Genomic DNA, 10,708 nt, shown 5'->3' with positions numbered 1-10,708 from the left:
TGTCATATGATTTGATGCTCCTGAGTCCATGTACCATGTATCATCATTCTCAGCATTTGTCGTCATAGAACCCACAACATGCTTCATGGCAAACAAATGATTTGCAGTTCCATCATTGCTACTTGATGCATAGTTGCCACCATGTTGTGCATAGTTTCCACCATAATGACCACCACGATGTGCTCTTCCCCCTCTCAAATCATTCTGTTTGCGAAAGCAATCTCTCGCCATATGACCATATTTGCCACAATAATGGCATTCAACATCTTGCATAGAATTTTGTTGGCCTTGCCAACGTCCTCGTCCACGGGGGGTACCTCTGCCTCTTTGTGGTGCATATCCACGACCACCTCGAGCACCATATGAAGGCTGAAAATTCTGTTGTGGAGGCCTATCCTGCCATCCACGACCATTACCACCACGTCCACGTGATGCAAATCTCCCCCTGCCTCTAAAACCTCTCTGCGAGTAAAATGCCTGATTTCTGCCATCATCATGGCTAGTAGATGCATCCAGAAATGAATCACTGAGCTTGATTTCCTCAACCAACAAGAGGGAAACCAACTCATCGAAGTCGGGTAAACCTGTACTCCTCACTGAGATAGATGTATCAAATGATTTGTATTCCTTGCTAAGACCACGCAAGGTAATATCCACCAAATCATCATCAGGCATGGGGGCATTTATTGTGGCCAATGCATCTGCAAACTTCTTGATTTCTTGCACATAATCATGTATGCTCCTTTTATTCCTTTTCACATTGTGTATCTGCTGTCGCAATTGAGACTTGCGAGCACTCGTATCTGTATCAAACATCTTGACCAAAGTATCCCATGCATCTTTGGGATTCTCAGCATCCTGAATGTGTATGAGCATAGCATCAGAAATGCATATAGACAAATAATGCAGCACTTTGAATGCTCTCTCTGACCACTCTTATGAGCAATAAGCTGCTGCTGTGTAGGTTGCCGAAGTAGCTCAGGCTCTGGCTCAGCACCTGTAATGAGATTCCAAAATCCTTTTCCTTTCAAGAAACTCTTTATCCTGTACTTCCATGCCTGGAAGTTCTTCCTATCCAGCTTTTCACCAACAATCTGAACTGGATTGTCCGACATGTTGCTCAATGCGTACACCTTCCGCACACTTCAAATCTGTAAGTGAGCCTTCCTCAGCTCAACCACACTCCAATGAATGTTCCAGATACTCCAAGATAGCCAACAAACTCCAAATTTGATGTAGAAAATCAACCTGTAATCATCCAAGACGAACTGTCTCACTCAGTGCGGGATACCCTGTATTGACACGCCTTCCAAGGCTCCAGATCGAAATGTAATGGTGCAATCAAGTATAGGCAACTTGCATTGACACCTAATGAACCTCAATGTTGAGTATCAACTCCATTTGACATGTGTAATTATCAATTTTTGAAAACCCCTTTCTCTGTTTTTGAAAAAACCAGAAAAACCAGAAAAACCAGTAATGATTTGGCTCTAATTCCTTCAATATTTCACCAAATTGAGCAACCAGGCATTCATTGGCTTAGCAATAGTGTCCATCAACTCCATGTAAGAGGAATTTGTCCAATTGTAAAACACCAAAGATTAATTGCTCGATTAAAATGCTCTGTTTCTCTGCAACCAGTGGACAGCCTGTTTTAATCAGCTCATTCCCAGCTCAATTAAGCATCATTGGTCAAACAAATCACATAGCCCTCTTCTCCAAGATGTAAAGCATCCAATTGCTAAGAAGGTTGTGGAAGCTATCAATCAACTAATGAGAAATCGATCTCCTCGGAGTCAAAAACCAGAAAAACTGCCCTGTTTCCTACTGTCTGGCTGCGCCGCCTGCAATTGAGGTGTTTGGGAGTGTTTATAATGTCAATTGATGATATATTTAGTTGCCCAACACACTTGAGCACATGTGCAATCCACCAAAGCTTTGATTTTCACCAAGAATAGGCTCCAAATGCATCAATTTTTGACTTTCTTCTCTCTGTTTTGTGAGAGCTCAAAAAACCAGTAATTTCTCTCAATTAAATGCATGTAAATTGCTCCAAAAACACAGTAGGGCTTGCATAAGAGTTGCCATTACATCTCTCATTGTCAGATACATGTTTGCTTTGCCAGAATCACACATATTTCCACCATACATCAATGTTCCCAAGCTTTAATGGAAAGCTTCAAAAACCAAAATTTTGCCTTGCTTTGATTTGCTCTAAAATGCTTTGCTTTTGCCTGTTTCACCTGCAATCCGCTCAAGGATGTTTAGAGGACCTTACCCGGTAGGCCAAGCTCTCAGATTTGATAGTCTTTGGTGTGCTCCAAGCTTCACAGCTCCAATGGCAGCTTCACAGCTTCTTTTCACAGCTTCTTCTTCTCCCTCTTCACTCACTCACTCATAAACCCTAATAAACAGCACAAGGCTCTGATACCATGTTGAAAGAACGGTAGAGGAGGAGGAGACACACACACAGGAGCAAACCCTAATGTCTATTGCAAACCCTAACCATAGAGGGAAGCCATGTCCACTCTCACACAAAGTATATTGCACTAATCCATAATCCACACAACACACAATGAGTTGTGTCCACACTCTACTAACCCTAGCTAATGTCCACACACTATGACCAGCTAGACACACGGTCATTTATGTCTCACACATGTTCCTACCTAATCTGCCAGTACATAGCATAGCTGGCTCACTGACATCGAGCTTGAATCTCAACAACCTTTAGGTAAGATTGCACTTCTGTTGATTGTTGATGGTTTTTATTCATAAGTACTTTATTGCAAAATACTGATTGTTGATTGTTGATTTAATATTTTTATGTTGCTTGTTGTTTGTTTTTATGACAGGTACCTTCATTGCAAGACAAACTTTGTGCATTCGCTTCAAGCATATAGGAGGCGGCGACTTCTACGAGGGGAGTGGCTTAGCTTGGACCAAGATATGCGAGATGGCACGTATTCAGCCCTCATTGATGTGGTTATTCTTTGGGAGGGTCATGACCCTTCTAGCGTTAACATCTTGAACTCTGATATTTAAGAGCCAAAGGATGATGACATCCAGGATCTCCCTCTAGTGGAATACATAGACGTAGATCCAGAGGAGACCACTCTAGACCCTGTCGTTGAGGCCGCAGAGAGCTCTCGCATGGCGCTTGCATCCATCCAGCTTGATGAAACCCAAAGTCACGACCCACCACTAGCTTCATTGAGTGCCACGACCCACCACTAGCTTCATTGAGTGCCATCACCACTGAAGGGGTGCAGGATGTGTTGGAGCTCTTGGACTTGAGGGAGGAGGAACTATATAGTATACTTGTGCAAGATGCCAGTGATGATTTCTTGGACTTTGATTACCAAGAAGCCCTACCACAGGTTGATGAGGTAGGACGATATGATGAAAGTAGTGTAGATGATATCTCTGCTATCATTGCCGTCCACTAGAAGCAAATTGAGGATGCAGCTCCTCAATATGAGATCTCAGATGAAGAGTTTGAGCGCTTGCAGAATGAACTCTTCGGACCTCAACCATAGCATGCGACACCTGTGGTCCAGCCGAACGATGGTGGCAGACCCATTCTAGGACCAGGTATGGAGGCACCCTTGCAGAAGGAGCTTGACGAAGCAGGAAAGGTATCTCCTTTTACACCAGTTGCTCCCCAGATTTGATATTTAGGGCCTTTAGGGTATGTAGACTCCACATGTATGATCCTATGCCCATAAGATGCTGGGAAGTGCACTATCCGAAGGCTCACGTGGGAAGCCCCGAATCTGCAAAAATCAAGCTTCCCAATGCGAGCCTTCGGACAGTGCACTTCCCAACCTCTAATGGGCATGCGAGCCTTCGGACAGTGCACTTCCCAACCTCTAATGGGCATGGGATCATACATGTGGGGTCTACATGCCCTTAGAGGCCCTAAATATCAAATTTGGGGCCATTATAAAAAAAAATTCATCCTCTCCCATGCATTGCATGATCGATGCTGACATCAATTTTTATTGGTTTTTGCAGGAAATTGTGTATCTTGATGAATTTGCATCGAGGAGGCAGAGTGGAAGATCTGGGGGCCAAGCAAGGGCTCAGGACTCTGTACTCAAGGAGTACATTGGCAAACTTGCTAATGATGTGATAATCTTCCACAAGTCTTGCTCTCTGGGGTATGCGGAGAACGTTTTGAAGATTAAAGCACTTACAAAGGGTGCTGCATTGAAACTTATTCCGACTAAATCACGTTTGGAAAAAGTTGTTCTACTTCGACGCTCAAAGTTACTTTACTTGTTCTCGACTCAAAGGTCAGGGCCTTTACATTTTGTGGTGGCCCATGGCATTGTTGTGGGGGTACAAGATCCCACTGTCATTAGGACAGAGCTTGAAGGGTTCCATGTTTTGATTCCAACCTTCAAGGCGGCTTTAGAGTTTGGAGAGCCTATTAGTAAGAAGCCTAGGATATAGCTATGATGATTATGTAACTTTGATGAGACTATGTAATTTTTTATGCTATGAATGGAAATTTGGGTTGTAGAGTTTTTTTTTTTGTTTAATACGCATCTTGTAATGTATTTTATTAGTTGACTCAAGCAAATAAATTCAAATTACACACACAACTCAAATAAAAATTGTATCCATTCGAAGACACATCTAAATCAATAAATTATATAAACTCAAATTAAAAGAGACTTATTTGAAACACAAGGTAAGAGAATTTTTTTTAAAAGATATACATCGAGCTTTACATAGCTTCTGAGAATTACATTCATGCGAGATATACAAAAATAAAACTAAAGATCCTAACCCGAAGGATCTCTCCAGCGTCGCGTGTGTCACACCAACTGCATGTCCTTTTTCACTGATGGTGACCCTCTTCACATGGACAGCTGCAAACACCGTGTCACCAAAAATGTCCACTAGGTACGTCTCCGCAGCCTCCTGGAGTACCTCCAAAGCTTTGCCTGTCCACCACGTAGGTAGTGGGCTTGATGTTGCATAAACCCAAAACCTCCTATCACGCGATGGTCTTGCAGATCCTACATGACCTCTTGCACCACACGTTGGAAGGAGAGCTTCGATATATGAGAAGGCTCACCGTATTTTGGTATTTCCTAATCTCACAGAGAGCCACACAACAGTGCCAGGCCTCCACCTACGCTTGTAATGGTGCGAGCCATGCTCTTGGAGGTGAGAGAGAGAAATTTGGATTTGGATTTTATTAATTTGTCCTCATATCTTATATGTATTCTCCTATACCACCATTGGAGTGCCTCATAGGATTGGAATCATTGATTCTACCTCCATGTGCTGTTGCTTTTTGGAATCCGCATATCGAGCTTGCCAATAAGATCGCCACCATGCCTTGTGTGGACCATATCACCAAACTTCCTTGTTTAGCAAAGTACGGACCATTAGCCTCAAGTATGTGCTGCATTCAAAAACACAGGATCCACAATTAAACTCAAAATATTACATTCACAATTTAGTTGTAAAAAGGAAATGGAGACCACTTTGACCATATAGTGTGTAATGCAATTTGAAGTCCATGCCTCCGTCGTTGAGTTATGAAAGTTTACAACCCCCTCTTTAAATGCATTGGCATCATTAGAATTGAATGTCATCTTTTGTAAAAGTGGTTCCAATTTATCAAGGGCAATCCACACATTTGTCGTTGTTGTCCGCATCCGTCCCCCATTGCTTTGATAAGGGTTCCATGCTTCATACTTCTCTGGTTGTTTTACAAGCAACTTACCATCTTCATCTCGTGGTGGAGATAAGAATTTCGTAGCCTTCGCTACCCCAAAACACGGTTTGCATGGCAAATTTCCACTCTTTCCTGACTTTTTCTCGTCCCTTTTTATTTCTACTTGGCCTCGATGCAATCCAACATCAGATAAGACTTGTTCTACCTTCTTGCATGTTGCTTCAGCATCTGAAGTAGGCTACATCTTATAGGCAAACCACACGTACTCAAACACCAACTTCTCTATTATCCTTACTATGCAATGTAAGGTGCAAAAGTGGACCCTTGTTAAGGGTATTTCTGAAATAGGATTCCACTTAGGATCTAATGGCACCAACATGTGTAGTTTTTTCCATGCTTCGTACTTCTCTGGTTGTTTTACACCAGCCATGTGTAGTTTTTTTCCATGCTTTGTACTTCTCTGGTTGTTTTACAAGCAACTTACCATCTTCATTTCGTGGTGGAGATAAGAATTTCCTAGCCTTCGCTCCCCCAAAATACGGTTTGCATGGCAAATTTCCACTCTTTCCTGACTTTTTCTCGTCCTTTTTTATTTCTACTTGGCCCCGGTGCAATCCAACATCAGATAAGACTTGTTCTACCTTCTTGCATGTTGCTTTAGCATCTGAAGTAGGCTACATCTTGTAGGCAAAACACACGTACTCAAACACCAACTTCTCTATTATCGTTACTATGCAATGCAAGGTGCAAAAGTAGACCCTTGTTAAGGGTATTTCTGAAATAGGATTCCACTTAGGATCTAATGGCACCAACATGTGTAGTTTTTTCCATGCTTCGTACTTCTCTGGTTGTTTTACACCAGCCATGTGTAGTTTTTTTCCATGCTTTGTACTTCTCTGGTTGTTTTACAAGCAACTTACCATCTTCATCTCGTGGTGGAGATAAGAATTTCCTAGCCTTCACTCCCCCAAAACACGGTTTGCATGGCAAATTTTCACTGTTTCCTGACTTTTTCTCATCCTTTTTTATTTCTACTTGGCCCTGGTGCAATCCAACATTAGATAAGACTTGTTCTACCTTCTTGCATGTTGCATCAACATCTGAAGTAGGCTGCATCTTGTAGGCAAAACACACGTACTCAAACACCAACTTCTCTATTATCCTTACTATGCAATGCAAGGTGCAAAAGTGTGATGTTGGGATCCAACACCCTATTCATTAGTGTCAAGCTAACACGTTCAAGCTTTTGGCCCTTAACAACTTCACTCTCATCAAGCTTCAAAACAAATTGAAGCTTACCTCTGCACTCTTTGATAGACATGTTGTAGAACTTTACCATTGCTGCTTGTAGCTTGCATACATTCAATACAAAGTTATTGTCTACATGCAATTTAAAGGGCACTTCCTTTGATCCAAACTCAGCCTTTGTATTTTTGTCTTGTCGCATTATCTCTAGTTGCTTTTTACTTGTTGCCATTCTCTTGTTTAGAGGTACATACTCAGCCTCAAATTGGAAATGAATGTATCTCTTCTTGTTGTGGCCTACATCCTAAAATTAGCATTTGGACAAAACATAGCTATTAACCAAAAATTAGCTCTGGACAAAATATAACTATTAACAAAAAAGTAACTTTTATACATTTGTACAACTCAAAAATTTAACCAAAAATAATATTATTGAACATAACGTTAACCAGATATAACTTCAATATAATATAGAACTAAATCATAACTTGTAATCAAAATAACACACTTGTTTTATCCAAATAATAGAGAAATAACATCATAAATGAGAAATAACATTATTGAACATAACATATAGACTTCAATATATCCTAAAACTAAATCATAACTATTAATCAATAATTATATTTCACACACTTGTTTCTCAGAAAATCACTAATAAACAATCTAAATAGCATAGAAATAGCATCCTTAAACTCAACTATTATCTTCTATTTTACACATGACTAAATCACATTTAGAACAATAAGATGGTCAAAATAAAAAAGAAACAAAATAACTCAGACAATATTAAACCATAACAAAACAACATAATAGATAACAAGATGGACATACCTCCATTGCTCTCTTGTTCTTTGATTCTTGTACTCTCTTGTTTCCAAAACTAAATCAATACTATTAATCAACAATTATATTTCACACACTTGTTGCAATCAAAAAATTAGTAATAATGAACAATCCAAATAGCACAGAAATAACATCATTTAACTCAACTATTATCTTCTATTTCACACATGACTAAATCACATTTAGAACAATAAGATGGTCAAAATAGAAAATAAAACATAATAACTCAGACAAAATTAAACCATAACAAAACAACATAACAGATAACAAGATGGACATACCTCCATTGCTCTCTTGTTCTTTGATTCTTTTGCAGAGATTAATGAACAGAAAGATGATTGAAGGAAAGATGAATATCTGGTTCCAACTAAATGGCACCAAATAATTAACATACTCTTCAATTTCTCTGTTATACAGAAGAGAAGAAACCCTATGATTGAGAAGATCTAAACTCATTAATGTGGTTTAGGAGGGAAAGAAAGATTTTGAGCATATCTACTAAAGAAAACAAACAGGGATTTGAATTTTCTTTGTACAAAGGAGGGAAAGTGAAAAACCTAAAGCAATATCTCATTAAAGCAAACTAAAATCACCCTAAACTGAAAACCCTACTTTTCTTATTCTAAAAAATCTAGAGAAGTCTCTAAATGAAGAAAAAATTCATAAACCTCCGTATACTTAATGAAAAATGACAAAAAATAACAGTCACACTCTTAGAGCATAGAGGTAGGCATGGGTAAAAAGAAATTCAAAAATGTGATGTCTATAACAGTTATTCTATTTTTTAACTTCTCCCATTTTGAAATACATAAATGCAATCTATTTGTTGGAAGGATTTAGAAGCTAAAAAATCATATGGGTATTTAAGAGTGTTACATCTTAGATGCTTCACATTTTTAGATCAAATAGAATATTATTATTTCAAATTTGAGAAATTTGAGGATAGGTGGTCCTAACTTTGGAGATGGGACAATACTACAATAAAATAATAGGTGAATCTCTTTTAAAAATAAAATAAAGAGATATCCTTGATTCTATAAGAGCTAATATTATAACATTATTTTAGAATCTTTTTCTAGAGAGAGAGAAGTGAGAGAAACCCGTTAAGGGGCAAAATGGAGAGTCCATATTTCTCCTAATGGGTGAATGAGACCTTTGTCAAGAAATTCAACTACTCGACACATTGCACTTCTTGTTGGTGCAAAGGGCCATGTATATATGGTGCTTTGTGAGTCGGTTGAATACCTGGAAGAAGTTTTATCTTATGGTCTAAGTCACCACGAAAAGGGGGTAGATGGGGAGGATAGTCATCCGCAAAACAATCGTTAAATGAAGGAAGAATTTTTTGTTGTTGTGGGGTGAGAGAGGATTCTTTCTTTTCCACTTTATTAACATAAATCATGTACACTTTCTCACGTTTCCTTAATACACGACGTGCTTGTGTGTGAGAGATGAGTGGAAACATTTCAAGAGAAGAGTGTGACTAGATAAAGAGAGAGAGAGAGATTATTGAAATTGAAAGACATAGTGTGTGTATGATAATCAATCTATGGATTATTGAAATTGAAAGACATAGTGTGTGTATGATAATCAATCTATGGATTATGTTGGTCTCTAAATGGCATACCAAGAATGACATCTGTGGAGTGCAGAGGTGCAATTCGTTTTTATAAGGATCAATAGAAATTTCGAGATCTTTTATTTCACATGTGCCATTATACCTAGTTCCTTGAAAAGCATATTTAACTTTATAAACAGAAGGAGAAGTTTCAAGTTGGAGTTTCTTAACAAGTTTTTCAGAGATGAAGTCATGTGAACTACCATTGTCGTGTAAAACACATACTTCAAAACCATTTATATGACCTTTCATTCGCAATAAAGCATGTAGAGCGAGGGAGGCATACTTGATCAATAGATTTTGTGTTGTTCACCTTGGATTGAAGACCATCTCAACTTCAATCTGGAGTGAAATCGAGATTATCAATAGCGCTATCCTCTTCAATATAGTGGAGTTTTGCCGATTGAAGGGTTATCCATTGTTGGAAGCTTAAAATGGCACTGAGACTGTTTATGGCCCTTTTATGGCATTTATAACAAAAGATGGGATATTTGTGCTGCGAATCAGTATATGTAGTCCGTGCATGCTATTGTGGCTAGGCTGGGGTGTTGGGGTAAAGGCATTATGCCCACCCTTATAGTGTGTACTAGCCCATAAGTTTTATAGTACATAGTACACTTAGTACTTTTAATGTACTAAGTGCACTATGTGTACTAGTGCAAATATACATGTGTGATAGGGGAGTCACACACTCATACTGTGAGTTGACTTATCCCCACATGTCTCTTTCTCTCTCTCTCCCTTCTTCTCTGTGTGTCTCCCACATGAAACCCTAACACTCTACAGCTGAGCTCTTCAGAGCCCCTTCAATTGGTATCAGAGCATACAACATAGTTCATGGCCTCTGCAGCTCTGCCTCGCCTGCACTCTCTTGATAGCACGACTCTCTAGTAGCTGCTTTGCAAGGCCTCTGAGTGCCAGCTGTCCACGTCCAATTGGCTCTCTGTTCCTAGCCAAGAGAGTCGTTGAACCAGTCGCTCACGCAGAGCAGGCAGGTGGTCAATAAGCGCACGCAAGCGTTGGGTAGATACGCGCATGCAGGTAGGCGGGTATGCATACTCAGGCGAACACGTAAAAGTAGCTCCAGTTTGCTATCACCGTCTATACTCAGGCAAACACGTAAAAGCACCCCCTTCAACTGGTGCCGGCGTGACTTCGACTCCGTGCGCGACCTCATCAGCAGAGGACTGCATCTACGAAGACCTTGCATACTACGCAACTGACACAAGCCCGTACCTGCACGTGCTCATGCCTTCTACAGTGCCTTGTGCCACCCAAATTCCAAAGCCCCGTACCTGCTC

This window comes from Cibotium barometz, chromosome 3, assembly GCF_041138505.1.
Source record: "Cibotium barometz isolate CiBa-2024 chromosome 3, ASM4113850v1, whole genome shotgun sequence".
Classification (NCBI taxonomy): domain Eukaryota; kingdom Viridiplantae; phylum Streptophyta; class Polypodiopsida; order Cyatheales; family Cibotiaceae; genus Cibotium; species Cibotium barometz.
This window is presented reverse-complemented; position numbering follows the sequence as displayed.